Genomic DNA, 27,904 nt, shown 5'->3' with positions numbered 1-27,904 from the left:
AGGCTCGGGGCGGACGGGCCCCACAGTCCAGGCTCGGGGCGGACGGGGCCCACAGTCCGGACACGGGGCGGACGATCCCTACAGTCCGGACACGGGGCGGCCACAGTCCGGACATAGGGTGGGCGGGCCGCACATTCCAGGTTCGGGGCTAGACCCGGGGCAACTGGCCCCACAGTCCTGACATGGGGCGGACATGCCCCACAGTCCGGACACGGGGTGGACGAGCCCTACAGTCCGGACACGGGGCGGCCACAGTCCGGACATAGGGTGGGCGGGCCGCACATTCCAGGTTCGGGGCTAGACCCGGGGCAACCGGCCCCACAGTCCGGACACGGGACGGCCGCAGTCCGGATATAGGGCGGGCCCCACAGTCCAGGCTCGGGGTAGACCCGGGACAGGCGGGCCCCGCAGTCTAGGCTCGGAGCGGACGGGCACCACAGTCCAGGCTCGGAGCGGACGGGCCCCACAGTCCGGACACGGGGCTAGTACCAGGGCTGGCGGCCCCACAGTCCAGACCTGAGGCTAGACCATGGGCAGGTGGCCCCACAGTCCAGACACGGGGAGGATGGGCCCCACAGTCCTGACACGGGCTTGACATGCCCCACAGTCCAGACCTGGAGCTAGACCCGGGGCAGGCAGCCCCAAAGTCCGGACACGGGGTGGACGAGCCCCACAGTCCGGACACGGGGCGGCCACAGTCCGGACATAGGGTGGGCCCCACAGTCCAGGCTCGGGGCTAGACCCGGGGCAGCCGGCCCCACAGTTCAGACCCGGGGCGGGTGGGGGGCACCACAGTCCGTGCCCGGAGCTGACGCGGGGGCCCACAGTCCAGACCTGGGGCTAGACTCGGGGCGGGCGGGGGGCCCTACCATCCGGACCTGGGGTGGGGGGCCCCACAGTCCAGTTCAGGGGCTAGACCCAATGCAGGCGGCCCCACAGTCCGGACACGGGGTGGACGGGCCCCACTGTCCAGGCTCGGGGCGGACGGGCCCCACAGTCCAGGCTCTGGGCGGACGGGCCCCACAGTCCAGGCTCGGGGCGGATGGGCCCCACAGTCCAGGCTCAGGGCGGACGGGCCCCACAGTCCAGGCTCGGGGCGGACGGGCCCCCCTTTCCCGCTCGGGGCAGGCGTGCCAGATGCAGTGCGGCCACAGTCCGTACATAGGGCGGGCCCCACAGTCCAGGCTCGGGGCGGACGGGCCCCACAGTCCAGGCTCGGGGCGGACGGGCCCCACAGTCCAGGCTCGGGGCCAGACCCGGGGCAACCGGCCTCACAGTCCAGACTCGGAGCGGGCGGGGGGCCCCACAGTCCGTACACGGGGCGGGCGGGCCCCACAGTCCATACCCAGGGCTGGCGGGGGGCTCCACAGTCCAGACCTGGGGCTAGACTCGGGGCGGGCGGCCCCACCGTCCAGACCTGGGGCTAGATCCGAATTCAGTACACGGGGCGGACGGGCCCACACTCCAGACACTAGGCGGCCGCAGTCCGGATATAGGGCGGACGGGCCGCACAGTCCAGGCTCGGGGCTAGACCCGGGGCGGACGGGCCGCACAGTCCAGGCTCGGGGCTAGACCCGGGGCGGACAGGCCCCAGAGCCCAGGCTCGGGGCGGACGGGCCCCACAGCCCAGGCTCGGGGCGGATGGGCCCCACAGCCCTGGCTCGGGGCGGACGGGCCCCACAGTCCAGGCTCGGGCCCCACAGTCCATGCTCGGGGTGGACTGGCCCCACAGTCCAGGCTCGGGGCGGACGGGCCCCACAGTCCAGGCTCGGAGCGGATGGGCCTCCCTTTCCCGCTCGGGGCGGGCGTGCCCCACAGTCCAGGCTTGGGGCTAGTCCCGGGGCAGGTGGCCCCACAGTCGAGACCTGGGGCTAGACCCGGGGCAGGTGGCCCCAAGTCAGGACACGGGGCAGATGGGCCCCACAGTCTGGACTCGGGGCGGGCGAGCCCTACAGTCAGGACAAGTGGCGGGCGGGCCCCACAGGCCGGACACGGGGCTAATCCCGGGACAGGCGGCTTCACAGTCCAGACCTGGGGCTAGACGCGGGGCAGGCGGCCCACAGTCCGGACAAGGGGTGGACGGGCCCCACAGTCCGGATACGGGGCGGGCATGCCCCACAGTCCAGACCTAGGGCTAGACGCGGAGCTGGCGACCCACAGTCCGGACACGGGGTGGACGGTCCCCACAGTCCAGACACGGGAGGGGCACAGTCCGGACATAAGGCGGGCGGGCCCCACAGTCCAGGCTCGGGGCTAGACCCGGGGGCAGTCGGCCCCACAGTCCAGACCCGGGGCAAGCGGGGGATCCCACAGTCTGGACCCGGGGCAGGCGAGGGGCCCCACAGTCTGGAATCAGGGCGGGCGGGGGGCCCCACAGTCCGGACCTGGGGCTAGACCCGCGGCAGGCGGCCCCACAGTCCGGACACGGGGCGGCCGCAGTCCGGATATAGGGCGGGCCCCACAGTCCAGGCTCGGGGCTAGACCCGGGACGGATGGGCCCCACAGTCCAGGCTCAGGTGCGGACAGGCCCCACAGTCCATCCTCGCTGCGGACGGGCCCCGCAGTCCAGGCTCAGGTCGGACGGGCCCCGCAGTCCAGGCTCAGGGCGGACGGGCCCCACAGTCCAGGCTCGGGGCGGACGGGCCCCACAGTCCAGGCTCGGGGCGGACGGGCCCCACAGTCCAGGCTCGGGGCGGACGGGCCCCACAGTCCAGGCTCGGGGCGGACGGGCCCCACAGTCCAGGCTCGGGGCGGACGGGCCCCACAGTCCAGGCTCGGGGCGGACGGGCCCCACAGTCCAGACTCGGGGCGGACGGGCCCCACAGTCCAGGCTCGGGGCGGACGGGCCCCACAGTCCAGGCTCGGGGCGGACGGGCCCCACAGTCCAGGCTCGGGGCGGACGGGCCCCACAGTCCAGGCTCGGGGCGGACGGGCCCCACAGTCCAGGCTCGGGGCGGACGGGGCCCACAGTCCGGACACGGGGCGGACGATCCCTACAGTCCGGACACGGGGCGGCCACAGTCCGGACATAGGGTGGGCGGGCCGCACATTCCAGGTTCGGGGCTAGACCCGGGGCAACTGGCCCCACAGTCCTGACATGGGGCGGACATGCCCCACAGTCCGGACACGGGGTGGACGAGCCCTACAGTCCGGACACGGGGCGGCCACAGTCCGGACATAGGGTGGGCGGGCCGCACATTCCAGGTTCGGGGCTAGACCCGGGGCAACCGGCCCCACAGTCCGGACACGGGACGGCCGCAGTCCGGATATAGGGCGGGCCCCACAGTCCAGGCTCGGGGTAGACCCGGGACAGGCGGGCCCCGCAGTCTAGGCTCGGAGCGGACGGGCACCACAGTCCAGGCTCGGAGCGGACGGGCCCCACAGTCCGGACACGGGGCTAGTACCAGGGCTGGCGGCCCCACAGTCCAGACCTGAGGCTAGACCATGGGCAGGTGGCCCCACAGTCCAGACACGGGGAGGATGGGCCCCACAGTCCTGACACGGGCTTGACATGCCCCACAGTCCAGACCTGGAGCTAGACCCGGGGCAGGCAGCCCCAAAGTCCGGACACGGGGTGGACGAGCCCCACAGTCCGGACACGGGGCGGCCACAGTCCGGACATAGGGTGGGCCCCACAGTCCAGGCTCGGGGCTAGACCCGGGGCAGCCGGCCCCACAGTTCAGACCCGGGGCGGGTGGGGGGCACCACAGTCCGTGCCCGGAGCTGACGCGGGGGCCCACAGTCCAGACCTGGGGCTAGACTCGGGGCGGGCGGGGGGCCCTACCATCCGGACCTGGGGTGGGGGGCCCCACAGTCCAGTTCAGGGGCTAGACCCAATGCAGGCGGCCCCACAGTCCGGACACGGGGTGGACGGGCCCCACTGTCCAGGCTCGGGGCGGACGGGCCCCACAGTCCAGGCTCTGGGCGGACGGGCCCCACAGTCCAGGCTCGGGGCGGATGGGCCCCACAGTCCAGGCTCAGGGCGGACGGGCCCCACAGTCCAGGCTCGGGGCGGACGGGCCCCCCTTTCCCGCTCGGGGCAGGCGTGCCAGATGCAGTGCGGCCACAGTCCGTACATAGGGCGGGCCCCACAGTCCAGGCTCGGGGCGGACGGGCCCCACAGTCCAGGCTCGGGGCGGACGTTCCCCACAGTCCAGGCTCGGGGCGGACGGGCCCCACAGTCCAGGCTCGGGGCGGACGTTCCCCACAGTCCAGGCTCGGGGCGGACGGGCCCCACAGTCCAGGCTCGGGGCGGATGGGCCCCACAGTCCAGGCTCGGGGCGGACGGGCCCCACAGTCCAGGCTCGGGGCGGGCGTGCCACACAGTCCAGGCTCGGGGTGGACTGGCCCCACAGTCCATGCTCGGGGTGGACTGGCCCCACAGGCTCAGGTCGGACGGGCCCCACAGTCCAGGCTCGGGGCGGACGGGCCCCACAGTCCAGGCTCGGGGCGGACGGGCCCCACAGTCCAGGCTCGGGGCGGACGGGCCCCACAGTCCAGGCTCGGGGCGGACGGGCCCCACAGTCCAGGCTCGGGGCGGACGGGCCCCACAGTCCGGACACGGGGTGGACGAGCCCTACAGTCCGGACACGGGGCGGCCACAGTCCGGACATAGGGTGGGCGGGCCGCACATTCCAGGTTCGGGGCTAGACCCGGGGCAACCGGCCCCACAGTCCGGACACGGGGCGGCCACAGTCCGGATATAGGGCGGGCCCCACAGTCCAGGCTCGGGGCTAGACCCGGGACAGGCGGGCCCCACAATCCAGGCTCGGAGCGGACGGGCCCCGCAGTCTAGGCTCGGAGCGGACGGGCCCCGCAGTCTAGGCTCGGAGCGGACGGGCACCACAGTCCAGGCTCGGAGCGGACGGGCCCCACAGTCCGGACACGGGGCTAGTACCAGGGCTGGCGGCCCCACAGTCCAGACCTGAGGCTAGACCATGGGCAGGTGGCCCCACAGTCCAGACACGGGGAGGATGGGCCCCACAGTCCTGACACGGGCTTGACATGCCCCACAGTCCAGACCTGGAGCTAGACCCGGGGCAGGCAGCCCCAAAGTCCGGACACGGGGTGGACGAGCCCCACAGTCCGGACACGGGGCGGCCACAGTCCGGACATAGGGTGGGCCCCACAGTCCAGGCTCGGGGCTAGACCCGGGGCAGCCGGCCCCACAGTTCAGACCCGGGGCGGGTGGGGGGTCCACAGTCCAGACCTGGGGCTAGACTCGGGGCGGGCGGGGGGCCCCACCATCCGGACCTGGGGTGGGGGGCCCCACAGTCCAGTCCAGGGGCTAGACCCAATGCAGGCGGCCCCACAGTCCGGACACGGGGTGGACGGGCCCCACAGTCCAGATGCAGTGCGGCCACAGTCCGTACATAGGGCGGGCCCCACAGTCCAGGCTCGGGGCGGACGGGCCCCACAGTCCAGGCTCGGGGGGGACGGGCCCCACAGTCCAGGCTCGGGGCGGACGGGCCTCACAGTCCAGGCTCGGGGCGGATGGGCCCCACAGTCCAGGCTCGGGGCGGACAGGCCCCACAGTCCAGGCTCGGGGCGGACGGGCCCCCCTTTCCCGCTCGGGGCGGGCGTGCCACACAGTCCAGGCTCGGGGCGTGCGGTGCCCACAGTCAGGACACGGGACGCGCGGGCTCCACAGTCAGGACACGGGGCGGGCGGGCCCCACAGTCCGGACACGGAGCTAATCCCAGGGCAGGCGGCCCCACAGTCTAGACCTGGGGCTAGACCCGGGGCAGGCGGCTCACAGTCCGGGCAGGCGGCCCACTGTCCGGACACGGGGTGGACGGGCCCCACAGTCCGGACACGGGGCAGGCATGCCCCACAGTCCAGACCTGGGGCTAGACCCGGAGCAGGCGGCCCACAGTCCGGACACGGGGTGGACGGTCCCACAGTCCGGACACGGGGGGGGGCCACAGTCCGGACATAAGGCGGGCGGGCCCCACAGTCCAGGCTCGGGGCTAGACCCGGGGGCAGTCGGCCCCACAGTCAGGACACAGGGCGGGCTGGCCCCACAGTCAGGACACTCTGCGGGCGAGCCCTACAGTAAGGACACGGGGCGAACGGGCCCCACAGTCAGGACACGTGGTGGGCGGGCCCATAGTTAGGACACGGTGCTAGTCCTGGGGCAGGCGGCCCAACAGTCCAGACCTGCGGCTAGACCCGGGGCTGGCGGCCGCAAAGTCCGGACACGGGTCGGACGGGCCCCACAGTCCTGACACGGGGCGGGCATGCCCCACAGTCCAGAGTTGGGGCTAGACCCGGGGCAGGCAGCCCCACAGTCCGGAGACGGGGTGGACGGGCCCCACAGTACGGACACGAGGCGGCCACAGTCCGGACATAGGGCGGGCGGTCCCCACAGTCCAGGCTCGGGGCTAGACCCGGGGGCAACCGGCCCCACAGTCCAGGCTCGGGGCGGACGGGCCCCACAGTCAGGACACAGTGTGGGCGGGCCCATAGTTAGGACACGGGGCGGGACCCACAGTCCGGGGACAGGGCTTGTCCCGGGGCAGGCGGCCCCACAGTCCAGACCTGGGGCTAGACCCGGGGCAGGCGGCCCACAGTCCGGACAAGGGGTGGACGGGCCCCACAGTCCGGATACGGGGCGGGCATGCCCCACAGTCCAGACCTAGGGCTAGACCCGGAGCTGGCGGCCCACAGTCCGGACACGGGGTGGACGGTCCCCACAGTCCAGACACGGGAGGGGCACAGTCCGGACATAAGGCGGGCGGGCCCCACAGTCCAGGCTCGGGGCTAGACCCGGGGGCAGTCGGCCCCACAGTCCAGACCCGGGGCAAGCGGGGGATCCCACAGTCTGGACCCGGGGCAGGCGAGGGGCCCCACAGTCTGGAATCAGGGCGGGCGGGGGGTCCCACAGTCCGGACCTGGGGCTAGACCCGGGGCAGGCGGCCCCACAGTCCGGACACGGGGCGGCCGCAGTCCGGATATAGGGCGGGCCCCACAGTCCAGGCTCGGGGCTAGACCCGGGACGGATGGGCCCCACAGTCCAGGCTCAGGGCGGACAGGCCCCACAGTCCATCCTCGCTGCGGACGGGCCCCGCAGTCCAGACTCAGGTCGGACGGGCCCCACAGTCCAGGCTCGGGGCGGACGGGCCCCACAGTCCAGGCTCGGGGCGGACGGGCCCCACAGTCCAGACTCGGGGCGGATGGGCCCCACAGTCCAGGCTCGGGGCGACGGGCCCCACAGTCCAGGCTCGGGGCGGACGGGCCCCACAGTCCGGACACGGGGCGGACGAGCCCTACAGTCCGGACACGGGGCGGCCACAGTCCGGACATAGGGTGGGCGGGCCGCACATTCCAGGTTCGGGGCTAGACCCGGGGCAACCGGCCCCACAGTCCTGACATGGGGCGGACATGCCCCACAGTCCGGACACGGGGTGGACGAGCCCTACAGTCCGGACACGGGGCGGCCACAGTCTGGACATAGGGTGGGCGGGCCGCACATTCCAGGTTCGGGGCTAGACCCGGGGCAACCGGCCCCACAGTCCGGACACGGGGCGGCCACAGTCCGGATATAGGGCGGGCCCCACAGTCCAGGCTCGGGGCTAGACCCGGGACAGGCGGGCCCCACAATCCAGGCTCGGAGCGGACGGGCACCACAGTCCAGGCTCGGGGCGGACGGGCCCCACAGTCCAGGCTCGGGGCGGACGGGCCCCACAGTCCAGACTCGGGGCGGATGGGCCCCACAGTCCAGGCTCGGGGCGACGGGCCCCACAGTCCAGGCTCGGGGCGGACGGGCCCCACAGTCCGGACACGGGGCGGACGAGCCCTACAGTCCGGACACGGGGCGGCCACAGTCCGGACATAGGGTGGGCGGGCCGCACATTCCAGGTTCGGGGCTAGACCCGGGCAACCGGCCCCACAGTCCGGACACGGGGCGGCCACAGTCCGGATATAGGGCGGGCCCCACAGTCCAGGCTCGGGGCTAGACCCGGGACAGGCGGGCCCCACAATCCAGGCTCGGAGCGGACGGGCCCCACAGTCCAGGCTCGGGGCGGACGGGCCCCCCTTTCCCGCTCGGGGCGGGCGTGCCACACAGTCCAGGCTCGGGGTGGACTGGCCCTACAGTCCATGCTCGGGGTGGACTGGCCCCACAGTCCATGCTCGGGGTGGACTGGCCCCACAGTCCAGGCTCGGGGCGGACGGGCCCCACAGTCCAGGCTCGGAGCGGATGGGCCTCCCTTTCCCGCTCGGGGCGGGCGTGCCCCACAGTCCAGGCTCGGGGCTAGTCCCGGGGCAGGTGGCCCCACAGTCGAGACCTGGGGCTAGACCCGGGGCAGGCGGCCCCAAGTCAGGACACGGGGCGGGCGAGCCGTACAGTCAGGACACGTGGCGGGCGGGCCCCACAGGCCGGACACGGGGCTAATCCCGGGACAGGCGGCTTCACAGTCCAGACCTGGGGCTAGACCCGGGGCAGGCGGCCCACAGTCCGGACAAGGGGTGGACGGGCCCCACAGTCCGGATACGGGGCGGGCATGCCCCACAGTCCAGACCTAGGGCTAGACCCGGAGCTGGCGGCCCACAGTCCGGACACGGGGTGGACGGTCCCCACAGTCCAGACACGGGAGGGGCACAGTCCGGACATAAGGCGGGCGGGCCCCACAGTCCAGGCTCAGGTCGGACGGGCCCCACAGTCCAGGCTCGGGGCGGACGGGCCCCACAGTCCAGGCTCGGGGCGGACGGGCCCCACAGTCCAGGCTCGGGGCGGACGGGCCCCACAGTCCAGGCTCGGGGCGGACGGGCCCCACAGTCCGGACACGGGGTGGACGAGCCCTACAGTCCGGACACGGGGCGGCCACAGTCCGGACATAGGGTGGGAGGGCCGCACATTCCAGGTTCGGGGCTAGACCCGGGGCAACCGGCCCCACAGTCCGGACACGGGGAGGCCACAGTCCGGATATAGGGCGGGCCCCACAGTCCAGGCTCGGGGCTAGACCCGGGACAGGCGGGCCCCACAATCCAGGCTCGGAGCGGACGGGCACCACAGTCCAGGCTCGGAGCGGACGGGCCCCACAGTCCGGACACGGGGCTAGTACCAGGGCTGGCGGCCCCACAGTCCAGACCTGAGGCTAGACCATGGGCAGGTGGCCCCACAGTCCAGACACGGGGAGGATGGGCCCCACAGTCCTGACACGGGCTTGACATGCCCCACAGTCCAGACCTGGAGCTAGACCCGGGGCAGGCAGCCCCAAAGTCCGGACACGGGGTGGACGAGCCCCACAGTCCGGACACGGGGCGGCCACAGTCCGGACATAGGGTGGGCCCCACAGTCCAGGCTCGGGGCTAGACCCGGGGCAGCCGGCCCCACAGTTCAGACCCGGGGCGGGTGGGGGGCCCCACAGTCCGTGCCCGGGGCTGACGCGGGGGCCCACAGTCCAGACCTGGGGCTAGACTCGGGGCGGGCGGGGGGCCCCACCATCCGGACCTGGGGTGGGGGGCCCCACAGTCCAGTCCAGGGGCTAGACCCAATGCTGGCGGCCCCACAGTCCGGACACGGGGTGGACGGGCCCCACAGTCCAGATGCAGTGCGGCCACAGTCCGTACATAGGGCGGGCCCCACAGTCCAGGCTCGGGGCGGACGGGCCCCACAGTCCAGGCTCGGGGCGGACGGGCCCCACAGTCCAGGCTCGGGGCCAGACCCGGGGCAACCGGCCTCACAGTCCAGACTCGGAGCGGGCGGGGGGCCCCACAGTCCGTACACGGGGCGGGCGGGCCCCACAGTCCATACCCAGGGCTGGCGGGGGGCTCCACAGTCCAGACCTGGGGCTAGACTCGGGGCGGGCGGCCCCACCGTCCAGACCTGGGGCTAGATCCGAATTCAGTACACGGGGCGGACGGGCCCACACTCCAGACACTAGGCGGCCGCAGTCCGGATATAGGGCGGACGGGCCGCACAGTCCAGGCTCGGGGCTAGACCCGGGGCGGACGGGCCGCACAGTCCAGGCTCGGGGCTAGACCCGGGGCGGACAGGCCCCAGAGCCCAGGCTCGGGGCGGACGGGCCCCACAGCCCAGGCTCGGGGCGGATGGGCCCCACAGCCCTGGCTCGGGGCGGACGGGCCCCACAGTCCAGGCTCGGGCCCCACAGTCCATGCTCGGGGTGGACTGGCCCCACAGTCCAGGCTCGGGGCGGACGGGCCCCACAGTCCAGGCTCGGAGCGGATGGGCCTCCCTTTCCCGCTCGGGGCGGGCGTGCCCCACAGTCCAGGCTCGGGGCTAGTCCCGGGGCAGGTGGCCCCACAGTCGAGACCTGGGGCTAGACCCGGGGCAGGTGGCCCCAAGTCAGGACACGGGGCAGATGGGCCCCACAGTCTGGACTCGGGGCGGGCGAGCCCTACAGTCAGGACAAGTGGCGGGCGGGCCCCACAGGCCGGACACGGGGCTAATCCCGGGACAGGCGGCTTCACAGTCCAGACCTGGGGCTAGACGCGGGGCAGGCGGCCCACAGTCCGGACAAGGGGTGGACGGGCCCCACAGTCCGGATACGGGGCGGGCATGCCCCACAGTCCAGACCTAGGGCTAGACGCGGAGCTGGCGACCCACAGTCCGGACACGGGGTGGACGGTCCCCACAGTCCAGACACGGGAGGGGCACAGTCCGGACATAAGGCGGGCGGGCCCCACAGTCCAGGCTCGGGGCTAGACCCGGGGGCAGTCGGCCCCACAGTCCAGACCCGGGGCAAGCGGGGGATCCCACAGTCTGGACCCGGGGCAGGCGAGGGGCCCCACAGTCTGGAATCAGGGCGGGCGGGGGGCCCCACAGTCCGGACCTGGGGCTAGACCCGCGGCAGGCGGCCCCACAGTCCGGACACGGGGCGGCCGCAGTCCGGATATAGGGCGGGCCCCACAGTCCAGGCTCGGGGCTAGACCCGGGACGGATGGGCCCCACAGTCCAGGCTCAGGTGCGGACAGGCCCCACAGTCCATCCTCGCTGCGGACGGGCCCCGCAGTCCAGGCTCAGGTCGGACGGGCCCCGCAGTCCAGGCTCAGGGCGGACGGGCCCCACAGTCCAGGCTCGGGGCGGACGGGCCCCACAGTCCAGGCTCGGGGCGGACGGGCCCCACAGTCCAGGCTCGGGGCGGACGGGCCCCACAGTCCAGGCTCGGGGCGGACGGGCCCCACAGTCCAGGCTCGGGGCGGACGGGCCCCACAGTCCAGGCTCGGGGCGGACGGGCCCCACAGTCCAGACTCGGGGCGGACGGGCCCCACAGTCCAGGCTCGGGGCGGACGGGCCCCACAGTCCAGGCTCGGGGCGGACGGGCCCCACAGTCCAGGCTCGGGGCGGACGGGCCCCACAGTCCAGGCTCGGGGCGGACGGGCCCCACAGTCCAGGCTCGGGGCGGACGGGGCCCACAGTCCGGACACGGGGCGGACGATCCCTACAGTCCGGACACGGGGCGGCCACAGTCCGGACATAGGGTGGGCGGGCCGCACATTCCAGGTTCGGGGCTAGACCCGGGGCAACTGGCCCCACAGTCCTGACATGGGGCGGACATGCCCCACAGTCCGGACACGGGGTGGACGAGCCCTACAGTCCGGACACGGGGCGGCCACAGTCCGGACATAGGGTGGGCGGGCCGCACATTCCAGGTTCGGGGCTAGACCCGGGGCAACCGGCCCCACAGTCCGGACACGGGACGGCCGCAGTCCGGATATAGGGCGGGCCCCACAGTCCAGGCTCGGGGTAGACCCGGGACAGGCGGGCCCCGCAGTCTAGGCTCGGAGCGGACGGGCACCACAGTCCAGGCTCGGAGCGGACGGGCCCCACAGTCCGGACACGGGGCTAGTACCAGGGCTGGCGGCCCCACAGTCCAGACCTGAGGCTAGACCATGGGCAGGTGGCCCCACAGTCCAGACACGGGGAGGATGGGCCCCACAGTCCTGACACGGGCTTGACATGCCCCACAGTCCAGACCTGGAGCTAGACCCGGGGCAGGCAGCCCCAAAGTCCGGACACGGGGTGGACGAGCCCCACAGTCCGGACACGGGGCGGCCACAGTCCGGACATAGGGTGGGCCCCACAGTCCAGGCTCGGGGCTAGACCCGGGGCAGCCGGCCCCACAGTTCAGACCCGGGGCGGGTGGGGGGCACCACAGTCCGTGCCCGGAGCTGACGCGGGGGCCCACAGTCCAGACCTGGGGCTAGACTCGGGGCGGGCGGGGGGCCCCACCATCCGGACCTGGGGTGGGGGGCCCCACAGTCCAGTTCAGGGGCTAGACCCAATGCAGGCGGCCCCACAGTCCGGACACGGGGTGGACGGGCCCCACTGTCCAGGCTCGGGGCGGACGGGCCCCACAGTCCAGGCTCTGGGCGGACGGGCCCCACAGTCCAGGCTCGGGGCGGATGGGCCCCACAGTCCAGGCTCAGGGCGGACGGGCCCCACAGTCCAGGCTCGGGGCGGACGGGCCCCCCTTTCCCGCTCGGGGCAGGCGTGCCAGATGCAGTGCGGCCACAGTCCGTACATAGGGCGGGCCCCACAGTCCAGGCTCGGGGCGGACGGGCCCCACAGTCCAGGCTCGGGGCGGACGTTCCCCACAGTCCAGGCTCGGGGCGGACGGGCCCCACAGTCCAGGCTCGGGGCGGACGTTCCCCACAGTCCAGGCTCGGGGCGGACGGGCCCCACAGTCCAGGCTCGGGGCGGATGGGCCCCACAGTCCAGGCTCGGGGCGGACGGGCCCCACAGTCCAGGCTCGGGGCGGGCGTGCCACACAGTCCAGGCTCGGGGTGGACTGGCCCCACAGTCCATGCTCGGGGTGGACTGGCCCCACAGGCTCAGGTCGGACGGGCCCCACAGTCCAGGCTCGGGGCGGACGGGCCCCACAGTCCAGGCTCGGGGCGGACGGGCCCCACAGTCCAGGCTCGGGGCGGACGGGCCCCACAGTCCAGGCTCGGGGCGGACGGGCCCCACAGTCCAGGCTCGGGGCGGACGGGCCCCACAGTCCGGACACGGGGTGGACGAGCCCTACAGTCCGGACACGGGGCGGCCACAGTCCGGACATAGGGTGGGCGGGCCGCACATTCCAGGTTCGGGGCTAGACCCGGGGCAACCGGCCCCACAGTCCGGACACGGGGCGGCCACAGTCCGGATATAGGGCGGGCCCCACAGTCCAGGCTCGGGGCTAGACCCGGGACAGGCGGGCCCCACAATCCAGGCTCGGAGCGGACGGGCCCCGCAGTCTAGGCTCGGAGCGGACGGGCCCCGCAGTCTAGGCTCGGAGCGGACGGGCACCACAGTCCAGGCTCGGAGCGGACGGGCCCCACAGTCCGGACACGGGGCTAGTACCAGGGCTGGCGGCCCCACAGTCCAGACCTGAGGCTAGACCATGGGCAGGTGGCCCCACAGTCCAGACACGGGGAGGATGGGCCCCACAGTCCTGACACGGGCTTGACATGCCCCACAGTCCAGACCTGGAGCTAGACCCGGGGCAGGCAGCCCCAAAGTCCGGACACGGGGTGGACGAGCCCCACAGTCCGGACACGGGGCGGCCACAGTCCGGACATAGGGTGGGCCCCACAGTCCAGGCTCGGGGCTAGACCCGGGGCAGCCGGCCCCACAGTTCAGACCCGGGGCGGGTGGGGGGTCCACAGTCCAGACCTGGGGCTAGACTCGGGGCGGGCGGGGGGCCCCACCATCCGGACCTGGGGTGGGGGGCCCCACAGTCCAGTCCAGGGGCTAGACCCAATGCAGGCGGCCCCACAGTCCGGACACGGGGTGGACGGGCCCCACAGTCCAGATGCAGTGCGGCCACAGTCCGTACATAGGGCGGGCCCCACAGTCCAGGCTCGGGGCGGACGGGCCCCACAGTCCAGGCTCGGGGGGGACGGGCCCCACAGTCCAGGCTCGGGGCGGACGGGCCTCACAGTCCAGGCTCGGGGCGGATGGGCCCCACAGTCCAGGCTCGGGGCGGACAGGCCCCACAGTCCAGGCTCGGGGCGGACGGGCCCCCCTTTCCCGCTCGGGGCGGGCGTGCCACACAGTCCAGGCTCGGGGCGTGCGGTGCCCACAGTCAGGACACGGGACGGGCGGGCTCCACAGTCAGGACACGGGGCGGGCGGGCCCCACAGTCCGGACACGGAGCTAATCCCAGGGCAGGCGGCCCCACAGTCTAGACCTGGGGCTAGACCCGGGGCAGGCGGCTCACAGTCCGGGCAGGCGGCCCACTGTCCGGACACGGGGTGGACGGGCCCCACAGTCCGGACACGGGGCAGGCATGCCCCACAGTCCAGACCTGGGGCTAGACCCGGAGCAGGCGGCCCACAGTCCGGACACGGGGTGGACGGTCCCACAGTCCGGACACGGGGGGGGGCCACAGTCCGGACATAAGGCGGGCGGGCCCCACAGTCCAGGCTCGGGGCTAGACCCGGGGGCAGTCGGCCCCACAGTCAGGACACAGGGCGGGCTGGCCCCACAGTCAGGACACTCTGCGGGCGAGCCCTACAGTAAGGACACGGGGCGAACGGGCCCCACAGTCAGGACACGTGGTGGGCGGGCCCATAGTTAGGACACGGTGCTAGTCCTGGGGCAGGCGGCCCAACAGTCCAGACCTGCGGCTAGACCCGGGGCTGGCGGCCGCAAAGTCCGGACACGGGTCGGACGGGCCCCACAGTCCTGACACGGGGCGGGCATGCCCCACAGTCCAGAGTTGGGGCTAGACCCGGGGCAGGCAGCCCCACAGTCCGGAGACGGGGTGGACGGGCCCCACAGTACGGACACGAGGCGGCCACAGTCCGGACATAGGGCGGGCGGTCCCCACAGTCCAGGCTCGGGGCTAGACCCGGGGGCAACCGGCCCCACAGTCCAGGCTCGGGGCGGACGGGCCCCACAGTCAGGACACAGTGTGGGCGGGCCCATAGTTAGGACACGGGGCGGGACCCACAGTCCGGGGACAGGGCTTGTCCCGGGGCAGGCGGCCCCACAGTCCGGACACGGGGCGGACGGGCCCCACAGTCCTGACACGGGGTGGGCATGCCCCACAGCCCAGACCTGGGGCTAGACCCGGGGCAGGCGGCCCCACAGTCCAGACACGGGGCGGCCACAGTACGGACATAGGGCGGGCGGGCCCCACAGTCTAGGCTCGGGGCTAGACCCGGGGGCAGCCGGCCCCACAGTCCAGACCCTGGGCGGACGGGGGGCCCCACAGTCCAGGCTCGGGGCGGACAGGCCCCACAGTCCACGCTCGGGCCCCACAGTCCAATCTCGGGGTGGACGGGCCCCACAGTCCAGGCTCGGGGCGGATGGTCCCCACAGTCCAGGCTCGGGGTGGACGGGCCCCCCTTTCCCGCTCGGGTCGGGCGTGCCCCACAGTCCAGGCTCGGGGCGCACGTGCCCCACAGTTCGGACACGGGGCTAGTACCGGGACTGGTGGCCCCACAGTCCAGACCTGGGACTAGACCCGGGGCAGGCGGCCCCAAAGTTCGGACTCGGGGCGGATGGGCCCCACAGTCTGGAGTTTGGGCGGGCGAGCCCCAAAGTCAGGACACGGGGCGGGCGGGCTCCACAGTCAGGACACTGGGCGGGCAGGCCCAACAGTCTGGATACGGGGTGGGCGGGCCTCACAGTCAGGACACGGGGCGGGCGGGCCCATAGTTAGGACAAGGGGCGGACGGGCCCCACAGTCCTGACACGGGGTGGGCATGCCCCACAGTCCAGACCTGGGGCTAGACCCGGGGCAGGCGACCTCACAGTCCGGACATGGGGCGGCCACAGTACGGACAGAGGGCGGACGGGCCCCACAGTCCAGGCTCGGGGCGGACAGGCCCCACCGGCCACGCTCGGGGCGGACGGGCCCCACAGTCCACGTTCTGGCCCCACAGTCCACGCTCGGGGGCGGATGGGCCCCACAGTTCACGCTCGAGGCGGTCGGGCCCCACAGTCCACGCTCGGGCCCCACAGTCCAGGCTCGGGGCAGACGGGCCCCAAACTCCAGGCTCGGGGCGGACGGGCCCCACAGTCCAGGCTCGGGGCGGACGGGCCCCACAGTCCAGGCTCGGAGCGGAAGGGCCCCACAGTCCAGGCTCGGGGCGGACGGGCCCCACAGTCAAGGCTCGGGGCGGACGGGCCCCACAGTCAAGGCTCGGGGCGGACGGGCCCCACAGTCCAGGCTCGGGGCGGACGGGCCCCACAGTCCAGGCTCGGGGTGGACGGACCCCACAGTCCAGGCTCGGGGCGGACAGGCCCCACAGTCCAGACACGGGGATAGTCCCGGGGCAGGCGGCCCCACAGTCCAGACCTGGGGTTAGACCCAGGGCAGGCGGCCCCAAAGTCCAGACACAGGGCGGACGGGCCCCACAGTCCAGACCCAGGGCGGGCGGCCCAACAGTCCAGACCCAGGGCGGGCGGCCCAACAGTCCAGACCCAGGGTGGGCGGCCCAACAGTCCAGACCCAGGGCGGGCGGCCCAACAGTCCAGACCCGAGGCGGGCGGCCCAACAGTCCAGACCCGAGGCGAGCGGCCCACCAGTCCAGAACCAAGGTGGGCGGCCCAACAGTCCAGATCTGAGTCGGGCGGCCCAACAGTCCAGACATGGGGCCAGACCCGAGGAGGGTGGCCAATTGGTGCAACATGTGCAGTTCCACAGGGACCCAAGATGTAAAGGGGCCACCACCACCTCCTAATCAGGTGAATTGTGCATTATGATGAGCTATGCCAATATACTGATAGAGGGGAACTGTCCAGACCCGAGGCGGGCGGCCCAACTGTCCAGACCCGAAGTGGGAGGTCCAACAGTCCAGACTCAAGGCGGGAAGTCCCACAGTCCAGACACGAAGCCAGGCCCGAGGTGGGCGGCCCAACAGTCCAGACACGGGGCCATGCCCGAGGCGGCCCGCCCAACAGTTCAGACACGGGGCTAGATATACTGTTCTGATAGAGGGGCCCTCTTCTGGCTGTGTCCGCCCCTGACGTACAGATATACAGCAATATGCAGCAGGAGAGACAAGATCCAGGGAGATATCCGATCGCCAGAACTGGGGTCAGGAAGGAAGTTTTTTCCCCCCTAGGGGGTTTTCTTCGCCTTCCTCTGGATCTTTGGTTCCAGTGGCTCTCATCAGGTCTGCACTATCCGCAGCAAGTTCTGTAGTCTCTATCGGGCCTGACCTGAGAGTCATTGTGAACTTTAATTTATTAAAGGGCCAGTAATATTTTTATTACAATGTGGCTTATTGCTATTCCAATAAAAAAAATAATAATAATATATTGTGTTGTGTGTTTTATTTGTGTGGACTTCACCCTACAGAAACAATGATGAGAGTGAACGCTGACGCTCAATATTCCAGAACTAGAACCAGACTTGGCTCATCCGGCATATAATAAAGTGTCTGTCTCATCTGCTGTATACATGATGGCAGCTGCTGCAGGACCAGGGAGTATAGAGTGTGCTACATACAGGAGCATCTCACAAAATTAGAATATCATCAAAAAGTTAATTTCAGTTCTTCAATATAAAAAGTCAAAGTCATATATTATATAGAGTCATTACAAACAGAGTGATCTATTTCAAGTGTTTATTTCTGTTAATGTTGATGGTTATGGCTTACAGCCAATGAAAACACAACAGTCATTATCTCAGTAAACTTAAATAATTAACAAAAAACACCTGCAAAGGCTTCCTAAGCATTTAAAAAGTCCCTTAGTCTGTTTCAGTAGGCTCCGCAATCATGGGGAAGACTGTTGACTTGACAGATGTCCAGAAGGCAGTCATTGACACACTCCACAAGGTCCCAGAGTTCCAATTTTAATTTGTTTCATTTCATTTGTTTAGCTGCTGGAGGTCTAGTGTGAAGTTTCCACCATCAGTGATGGTTTGGGGAGCCATGTCATCTTCTGGTGTAGGTCCACTGTGTTTTATCAAGACCAAAGTCAGCGCAGCCGTCTACCAGGAAATTTTAGAGCACTTCATGCTTCCCTCTGCAGACAAACTTTTGGAGATGGAAATGTCATTCTCCAGCAGGACTTGGCCCCTGTCCACACTGCCAAAAGTACCAATACCTGGTTTACACACAACAGTATCACTGTGCTTGATTGGCAGCAAACTCGCCTGACCTTAACCCCATAGAGAATCTATTATAGAGAATCTATGGGGTATTGTCAAGAGGAAGATAAGAGACACCAGACACAACAATGCAGACGAGCTGAAGGCTGCTATCAAAGCCACCTGGGCTTCCATAACCCCTCAGCAGGGCCACAGGCTGATCGCCTCCATGCCACACCGCATTGATGCAGTAATTGATGCAAAAGGAGCCCCGACCAGGTATTGAGTGCATTTACTGAATATACATTTCAATAGGCCAATATTTCGGATTTTAAAATAATTTTTCAAGCTGTTATAAAGTATTCTAATTTACTGAGATAATAACTTTTGTGTTTCCATTGGCTGTAAGCCATAATCAACATTAACAGAAATAAACACTTGAAATAGATCCCTCTGTGTGTAATGACTCTATATAATATAGGAGTTTCACTTTTTGTATTGAGGAACTGAAATAAAGTAACTTTTTGATAATATTCTAGTTCTGTGAGATGCACCTGTAATAGAGCAGGTCACATATAACTCCAGCCCAAGTTACATCACCAGTGTTTTGGGGGTCGGTCTCTGTGATGGGGGCACTTATATTGTATTGGTCCTATAAAACACACTACCTGAAAGACTGATGACCAGATCACAGCAAAGCAGAATGCAGGAAACCCAGGAAAATGGCTAAATAGGTGTCACAGGGGGCAATAAGTAGCCATGAGCCCCAAGACAAAACTAGGGCCTCACTCAGAAATGAGCACAATAGCCCATTTACCAAGGCTGGCTATAGGTAGGAAAGCAGATACTTGGAGGGATTTGTGCCAAATCCACCTATTTATTAGAACGAAGAAAATAGCGTTACAGGGTCAGGATAGGGTTAAAAATCTTGTGAGTTTATTTGTAGCAAAAAATATATAAAAACATCACCATAGGTCGCGATCCTAACCAGAATAATGTTTAACCGCAAATGCGTTTCCGACTTGCATCTATAGTTATTGCAATAGGATAGGACAGATACACAATTCCAGTTAAAGGGAATCTGTCAGAAGGTTTTGCTACGTAATCCGAGATCAGCATGATGTAGGGGCAGAGAGCCTGATTCCAGTGATGTATCACTTACTAGACTGCTTGGTGCAGTTTTGATAGAATCCCTGCTTTCTCTGTTGTAAATGAAGCAGTGCTCAGAATGTTAAGCCCTGTGTAACCCCGCCCACGCGGGCAGATTCCTGTGTACAAACTGCAAATCAGTGGTGAGGGCGGGGTTACACAGATTAGCCTGACTGGCCTGTACCTGAGACCTAGTCAGGCAGTGATCATCTCCTGTTGATAAAACATGGATTGTATTGAAACTACAACACACAGCCTAATAAGTGACACATCCCTGGAATCAGGATATCTTGCTCTACATCATGCTGCTCTCAGATTAAGTAGCAAAAATCTGCTGACAGATTCCCTTTAATAAAGTACATGTCCTGTTTTGTATCTCCCAGAGCAATGTCATCAGTGTCGCTCACCACCAATGCAGATGTGAGTGGTGCCGGACAACCTCTTTATGTCAAATAATTCCCTGCAGAGCTGGCATCCATCTGAGGAGATGTAACATATCTGCCTGACAGGTGGGTGGAGACAGGGTCGGACTGGGGTGCCCAGGGCCCACCAGGAGAACTGACTCTAGGGGCCCACACTACAGCCCACCATAAACGGTTTTATTACTTGTTATGCATTTCTATAATGCACTATAGTTACATGATTGGCTGCACTGTGAAGCACTGAGCGGCAGGACTTTCTTCGGACAGCCATTCCGTCCTGCCAGAGTCCCTTTAATGGTAACTTGTCACCTTGAAAAACGCTATTTATCTGCAGATATAGGGGTAATCTGCAGGTAAATAGGGTTTAAAGCCTGGTTAGACGGCTTATTGGAAAAGCATTGGCTACACGGAGAAAATTACATTTTATTCTCCCTACTGCCACTCGCTTCCTGTCATAGGATCGGTGCAAGGAGGGAGACATTACAGTCACCGCAAACTACAAAGTGAGCGTGCTGCAATAACGTCCGGCACCTGGATTGTGACACTTCCATGGAGCCCAACCTCAGGCTGAGCTTCATTGAATGACTAACATGGCAGCAGCACCTGGCAACTAGTGCTGAGCGAGCGTGGTCGGATAAGGTGTGATCCCAGCATGCTCGGGTGTTATCCCAGTATCTTGTAGTGCTACTATGCTTGAATCCCCAGGGTAGCATGTTTTGCGGCGGTAGACAGACGCAACACATGCAGGAATTGCCGGTTTGTTAGGTAATCCCTGCATGTGTTGCTTCTGTCTACCCCGCAAAACATGATACCCTGGGGATTCGAGCATAGTAGCAGAGCACTACAAGATACTCAGATAACACCTGAGCATGCTGGGATCACACCTTATCCGATAACGCTAGCTCAGCACTAGTTGCCAGGTGCTGCTGCCATGTTAGTCATTCAATGAAGCTCAGCCTGAGGTTGGGCTCCATGGAAGTGTCACAATCAAGGTGCCGGACGTTATTGCAGCACGCTCACTTTGTAGTTCGCGGTGACTGTAATGTCTCTTATCCGACCACGCTCACTCAGCACTACTGGCAACCCATCAGGAACCTGCAACTGCGTCACAGGGGGCTGAAGGGAACAGGTGACTGCATGCACTGGCCATTGTGCTATCTAAATGCCGCTGTCAGTGATTGACAAGGGCACTTAAATACTCAAAACAGCAGCAATCAAGGCGAGCTCTGATCACTGCTGTTACAGGCAGACGCCGGCTATGTAACACAGCCGACATCTGCCTGGTATGGAGCAGGCTCAGCTCCTGAACCCGCTCCATACAAGTACAACCCTATGGTTATGACAAGGTTAGCAAATTTCACTTGTCTGTTCCTAAATGTGGAAAGACAAATGGAATTCCCTAACACATGTGAGTGAGTCCTAATAGATTTAGTAAAGGTGCCTCAAGCATATGAATGTTATTACACACCACAATGCACTGTTACATACACGCATCTTACAAAAATACATATTATTACAGATACGCAGACGCGCACAAACACGCAGAAGCGCACAAACATGCAGACGCGCACAAACACGCAGACGCGCACAAACACGCAGACGCGCACACACACGCAGACGCGCACAAACACGCAGACGCGCACAAACTCATCAGTACATGAATACATCATCTGAACCACCATCATTTGTAATGTCAGGTCAGCCCCATATATCTTTCTATCACATAAACCTACAACTCCCAGTATGTAATTAACAATAGAGATACTGGGAGTTATCAGTCATCATCAGACTGCGGACCATACAGGAACCACAGTACTGATGAGACACAGGCAGGATCACAAATGAACATTTACATCCAGGTATCTTACCTGAGACGTCTTCTCTGATTAGAGTTGTTCTCTTTCTTTTCTTCCTCTTGTCCAGTCTCAATGATGACTTTTCTCATCCACAGCTCGTCTCTGCAGACTTCCATCTTCTCCGGTCTTCTGCAGCACATCCCACACGATGCCCTTAAAGATACAGTGTCATTATAATGCTCCTGAATAAAAATATCTACACTGAGCCCCCGAATAAACCTAACTCTTACAATGCTCCCTGCACAAAACATGTCATACACTCTACCCCTCTTATGGTACCTGCTCTCCACACTGTCCTCTCCTTACCATACGGGGCCCCCTCTTCACACTGTCCTCTCACACTGTGCCCCCCTATACTGCCCAGTCTCTATACTGTGCCCCTTCATCACACTCCCCCCTCCTCAGCATACTGTTCCCCCCATTCTGTGCCCTCACACTGTTTCCCCCATATTGCCGCATCTCTATACCTTCCCCCACACTACCTAGTCTCTGTGCTGTGTCACCTCACATTTTTCTCCCTCCATACTGTCTCCTCACACTATTCCCCCACTCTTCATACTGTTTCCTCACACATCCCCCTTCCCCATTCTGTTCCTGCACTCATTCCCACCCCTCCTCTGGTTCACCATACTGTTTTTTCACACATCTCCCCATTCTGTCTCCTAAAATTTCTCTCCCCTCTCTCCCCAAATATAATAAATCTTCGGAAGAGCACACAGACATGCAGAAGCGCGCTTATGACGCGCCCCCTGGGCCTGTGCTGTGCAGGGGAACCCGGAACCGGGCCTGTTGTAGAATGCTGGGGGTTGTAGTCTCCGTGTGGCGGTGACCCGGTCCGTGCCCAGGGTGGTCAAACCAGTGGCAGTCTATTTGTATTGGAATAAGTGTCCGACTACGCCACCCGTGGATTGCGGTCAGTGGGGACCGCCGCTGCGCTGCAGACCGCTGAGGCTGATGTTGTTCGCGCAGCCGAGTATGGGATGATTCCCCACGGGAGAAGTATTGCCTCAGGGCAGCTAATGTGGAAGATGATGGGAGTGATGGTGTGAGGGTCCCAGTGCTAATGGTGCAGGAGCGGCAAGGAATCACAGAGACGTGTGGTGCAGTTCAGGGTCTTTACTGATGGTACAAGGCAGACCCTCCCAGGAGTACTGGCTAGTATAAGGGGCCTGGTCAGTCTGCGAGCAAGCAGGAGTTCCCCTGGCCAGGTGGAGTTGTAGGCCTCCCCGTTTATCTGCACTCTTCCTGGCTACCTTGCTGTCAGCGGTTACAAGTAGCCCACGTCCCTGAGTATACCGTGTGGTGCTCACCCGTATGGCTGGTGACTTGGGGCCTTCTGTTAGCCTCCGCTCCTGGATGGCGGCGCTGGTCCCTTCTTTGTGACTGATCCTCCGGGCTTCTATGGCCAGAGGACCTGGAATCCCCTGCCGGCTGGTTTCTGCTGCTGGGTTTATATCAGTCCCCACAGCCTCGGACTCCTGTGTCCGGTTTTAGTGTCTTCGTCCAGGGCGAGCTCTGCTCAGCTCCAGCCCCTGGACTTCAGCTACTGCTCCTCCAGAGCTCCTGATCTCACTTTCCCTCTCCAGACTCTGACTCTGTCTGCAGCTTCACTCTGACTGCTCTAATCCCGCCCCAGACCCAGTTTATAAGGGCAGATTCCTCCCCTCCCAGGTCTGGGTGGGCCGTGTTGCATGTTTAGGGCTCCTGACCAGAGAAACCTCCCACTTGCTCTCAGACATAATATCTCTATTACTGTGGCAACCAGACCCCTGGGGTGTCACATTCCCCCCTAGTAAATTTTAGTACTCCGGGACTAAACACATTTTTAAAGAAACATAAATATAAGGTATAACAATAACAAGACAACATATTTACAAGAAGCTTTAGTCTGTAGAGGTCACGGCGTTTCCGTGACCGGGTGTCCATATCACCCAAGGTGAAGTTTATGAAACAAAGGGGGTGTCCATGTCACCCAACAAGGCGAAGTCTTGGCACAGAATAGGGGACCTGTCCAAAGCAAACCCCTTGCGTTGTCCTTGGGCGTGGCTGCAAGGGTAGACTAACTACTTTGGGCCGCAAGGAGGCCACACCAGACAGGTTTTCTCTTCCGCGGCCGTCTTGGCAAGAGGCACCAAGGTGCAACTATCTACAAAACTGTTCCGGTTATCCAGTGTCCATAACCTGTTAGTCCAAATAAATCTGCAGGGTAACTGAGAAACATAATTAGTAACAGGCAACAAACATAAACCATAAACATTTTTCAATAAACAGTCAACTTTACAGTGCATTGGTTTAGATTCTCCAGCGAGCGGGCATCTGACCTCTAGTGACCCTAGTGGACCTACGGAGCTCACTAACTGGTTCTGCACTACAGGGTGTAGGAGGTGTTATGGGCAAGCTGGGCAGCTTTCTGCGCACTCTTTGGCTCACTAGGGGCACAGCAGGCTCACTACTAGCAGAGGGTTGATCCTCCTGTACTGCTGGTGTGGACTCTTCTGCCTCTTGAGCCGGCTGCTCTTCCAGCTCTACCGGTTCCTCTGTAGGCACTTGCGGGGCTGGCTGGAGAAAGGTGAGGACGGGTACTACGACAGCGCCGTTTACTTGTGTCCAAGACCGGGGGAAGTCTCCGAGTACGGTACTGATCATTTCTTCCCTTTACTCTGCGGGTTGAGGGTTTTCTTGATCTTCTTCAGGGCTTTGCAGCTGCTCGGGACACTTCTTCAGGTGGTCTCTGGAGACAATGGCTGTGGTTTCTCCTCCATCCTTACTGATTACGCAGATTTTTGGGTTCTCATGGCTTGATGGCAGTACGGTGTACGGGTCCTTCTCCCACTGGTCGTCCAACTTGTGGAGCCGCCTCTTCCTCTTCAAGACCTGCTCTCCAGGTACCAGGGGAACAGCGGGAGCATACTGGTTATAAGCCTTCTCTTGCCTTTCTCTAGCTTGAGACAGACTTCGCTCGACGCTCTCCTGTACTTTCCGATACTGCTGCTGCCGTTCTGTATCCCAGTCTGCCTCTGGCGAGGTGTCCTCAGGCGTCAGGACTCCCATATCCAGGTCAATAGGCAGCTTACCAGGTCTTGCTCTCATTAGGTAAGCCGGGGTACAGTTGGTGGAACCTACAGGGATGTGGTTATACAGGTCCACCAGATCGGGCAGTTTCTCAGGCCACAGACTGCGTTCTTCCAGGGGCAATGTTTTTAGCAGATCTATCACCACCTGGTTCATCTTCTCGCAGAGTCCATTGGTTTGAGGGTGATAGGGCGTTGTTCTTATCTTCTTGCAGCCATACAGGTTGCAGAACTCCTGGAAGACCTCCGCTTCGAAGGCTGGTCCTTGGTCTGTTAACACTTGGTCCGGGTACCCGTGTGGACGGCAGAAGTGCTGCTGGAAGGCTCTAGCTGCTGTTTGAGCCGTTAAGTCCTTGACCGGGACCACCACCAGGAACCGGGAGTAATGATCTACGATTGTGAGGGCGTAGACATACCCAGATCTGCTTGGAGCCAGTTTAACATGGTCCAGGGCTACCAGTTCCAGTGGCTGTCTGGTGATGATGGGCTGCAGGGGAGTCTTCTGGCTGGCTCGGTCTTTTCTTCTCAGGTGGCACGGGCCACAGTCTCTGCACCACCTCTCGATGGCTCCTCTCATGCCTACCCAGTAGAACCGTTCACGCAACAAGAACTCCAGCTTCTTCCATCCGAAATGCCCTGCTCCGTTGTGGTATGCCTCCAGAACCATAGCCGCGTCTCGTCTTGGGACCACTACCTGCCAGGTCAACTCATGTGTTCGAGAGTTAACCATTCTCCGGCACAGCTTCTCCCTGTAGAGGAACAGCTTACTTTTCTCCTTCCACAGTTGCTTGGTCTCCTCCGGAGCATCTGGGTCAAGACGGGCATCGGCCTGGGTCAGCATTTCCTTCACCAAATGGACTGCGGGATCACTGTCTTGCGTCTCCGCCCAGTTGTAGTGGGGCAAGGGATTGAACGTCACGGAGCGCCTGTCCTTCACACGGTGGGAATACAGGGTAATCCCATGACGGTGGAACGCAGGGAGCTCAACTTCTTCCAGATCTTCTGGATCTTCCCCTACGTCCGGTAAGTTCGGCATTCTAGACAGGGCATCCGCGTTGGCATTTGAGCGTCCTGCCCGGTATTTGATGGTGAATTCAAAGTTGGACAGGCGGGCCATCCATCTCTGTTCCAGGGCACCGAGCCTTGCAGTGTCCAGGTGTGTCAACGGGTTGTTATCCGTGTACACGGTGAATTTGGAGGAGGCAAGGTAATGCTTGAAACGTTCGGTCACTGCCCACACTACTGCCAGGAACTCCAGCTTGAATGAGCTATAATTCTCAGGGTTCCTCTCCGTGGGCCGTAGCTTTCGGCTGGCGTAAGCGATTACCCGTTCTTTCCCTTGCTGGATCTGGGACAGTACGGCTCCTAGCCCAATGTTGCTTGCGTCCGTGTGGAGGATAAAGGGCTGGTTGTAGTCTGGATATGCCAGGATTTCATCCCCCGTGAGGGCCATCTTCAGCTGGCAGAAGGACTCCTCTTCCAGGTTTTCCCACCTAAAGGGCAGCTTCTGGTTTTTGGCTTTCCGAGATTGACCTATCAGGAGGTCCTGCATAGGGGCTGCCATTTTGGTGAAACCGGGAATGAATCTTCGGTAGTAGCCTACCAACCCGAGGAACTGCCGCACTTCCTTTATGCTGGAGGGTCTTGGCCAGTCCTTAATCACGGTGATCTTATCAGGGTCAGGAGCCACTCCGTCAGCACTCACCACGTGTCCCAGGTACTGCACCTTTGGTTTCAGAAGGTGACACTTGGAGGGTTTCACCTTTAGGCCGTAGTTTGCCAGAGCTTCAAACACTTCTGCCAGGTGTTTCAGGTGGTCCTCGTAGGTCTTGGAATAGACGATGACATCGTCCAGGTATAACAGGACCGTCTCGAAGTTCCGGTGTCCCAGACAGCATTCCATCAACCGTTGTAAGGTTCCTGGTGCATTGCAGAGCCCGAACGGCATGCAGTTAAATTCACTGAGACCCATCGGGGTGGTGAATGCGGTCTTCTCCTGGTCCGCCTCTGCTACAGGAACCTGCCAGTACCCGCTAGTGAGATCCAAAGTAGAGAAGAAGTTAGCAGATTTTAATGCAGCTAAGGACTCTTCTATCCTTGGTAACGGGTACGCATCTTTGTGTGTGATACGGTTGACCTTCCTGTAGTCTACACACATTCTCATAGTGTTGTCTTTCCTTTTCACTAAGACTAGTGGAGCTGCCCAGGGGCTACAGCTGTCCCTGATTACCCCAGCCTCCTTCATGTCTCTAAGCATCCCCTTGGCGTGTTGGTAGTGTGCCGGGGGTACGGGTCGGTATCTCTCCTTTATGGGAGGATGGTCTCCCGTGGGGATGTGGTGTTCTACCCCCTTTACTCGCCCGAAGTCTAGCGGGTGTTTACTAAACACTCTCTCGTACTCTCGAACCACCCGATAGACTCCCTGTTTCTGGTGTGAGGGAGTGGAGTCAGTACCCAAATGCAGTTGCTGACACCAGTCCTCCATTGGTTTCTTAGAGCCGTTACCTTCCTCTGGTTGAGATGGAGGCAAGGGTTCCACGGCCTATACAGAGTTCTGGTTGATGGTGAACAATTTGGCTAGCGTGGCATACCGGGGCAGGTGTACTTCTCTCTCCCCAATATTTATGATGCGAACGGGCACCCTCCCATGGCGTACATCAACCACCCCCCGTGCTGTCAAAATGGTGGGCCTACTATCTGAGTAGACGGGTTCTACCATTGCTTGGTAGTCTCTACCTCTTAGACCAATAGCTGCCCTGCACCAAATCATCATCTCACTTTTCGGGGGCATGGCAATAGGGAACGGGTCACACATTCTCACGCTACCTATCTCACCACCAGATAGTTCCACCTGTTGCCGCTTCATCAGTGCCCGGATCTCTTTTTGGAGCACACGCTGCTGGCCGGAACTGGCATTCTTGGCAACCTGCTGTAAAATGAGAATCACCTCTGCAAGACAATTTTCAATCACATTAGTTCCCAAGGTTATTCTAGGGTGACTCTCATGACGGTCTATGTCCACTATAATCAGTCCTTGTGCCGCCAGTTCGACTTTACCGATCTTAATGGTCACCTCTTTGAATCCCACCTGCGGCACGGGCTGACCATTGCTGGCGATGATACTCAGGTCGTCATCTGGGTAGCGGGTTATGTCCGAGTCATTCCAGTACTGTTTAAAGAGCACGTACGGGATGGTGGTCACCTGTGATCCAGTGTCTAGTAGGGCACTCATAGGAATGCCATCCAGTTCCACAGGCAAGATTGGATGTCCCCCTACGTATTTATCACGCCAGTTTGATGGGCCTGATGGTCTTATGCCTGGGGGTTGGCCCTCTACCCCAGGTTGTGCCCGTTTAAATGACAGTACCTTGCCACATGTCCAGGTTGATTGCAGCGGCGGCAGATGGGTC

Source organism: Phyllobates terribilis, unplaced genomic scaffold (assembly GCF_046119375.1).
Source record: "Phyllobates terribilis strain yellow unplaced genomic scaffold, ASM4611937v1 Scaffold_70__1_contigs__length_7381418, whole genome shotgun sequence".
Taxonomy (NCBI): Eukaryota; Metazoa; Chordata; class Amphibia; order Anura; family Dendrobatidae; genus Phyllobates; species Phyllobates terribilis.
This window is presented reverse-complemented; position numbering follows the sequence as displayed.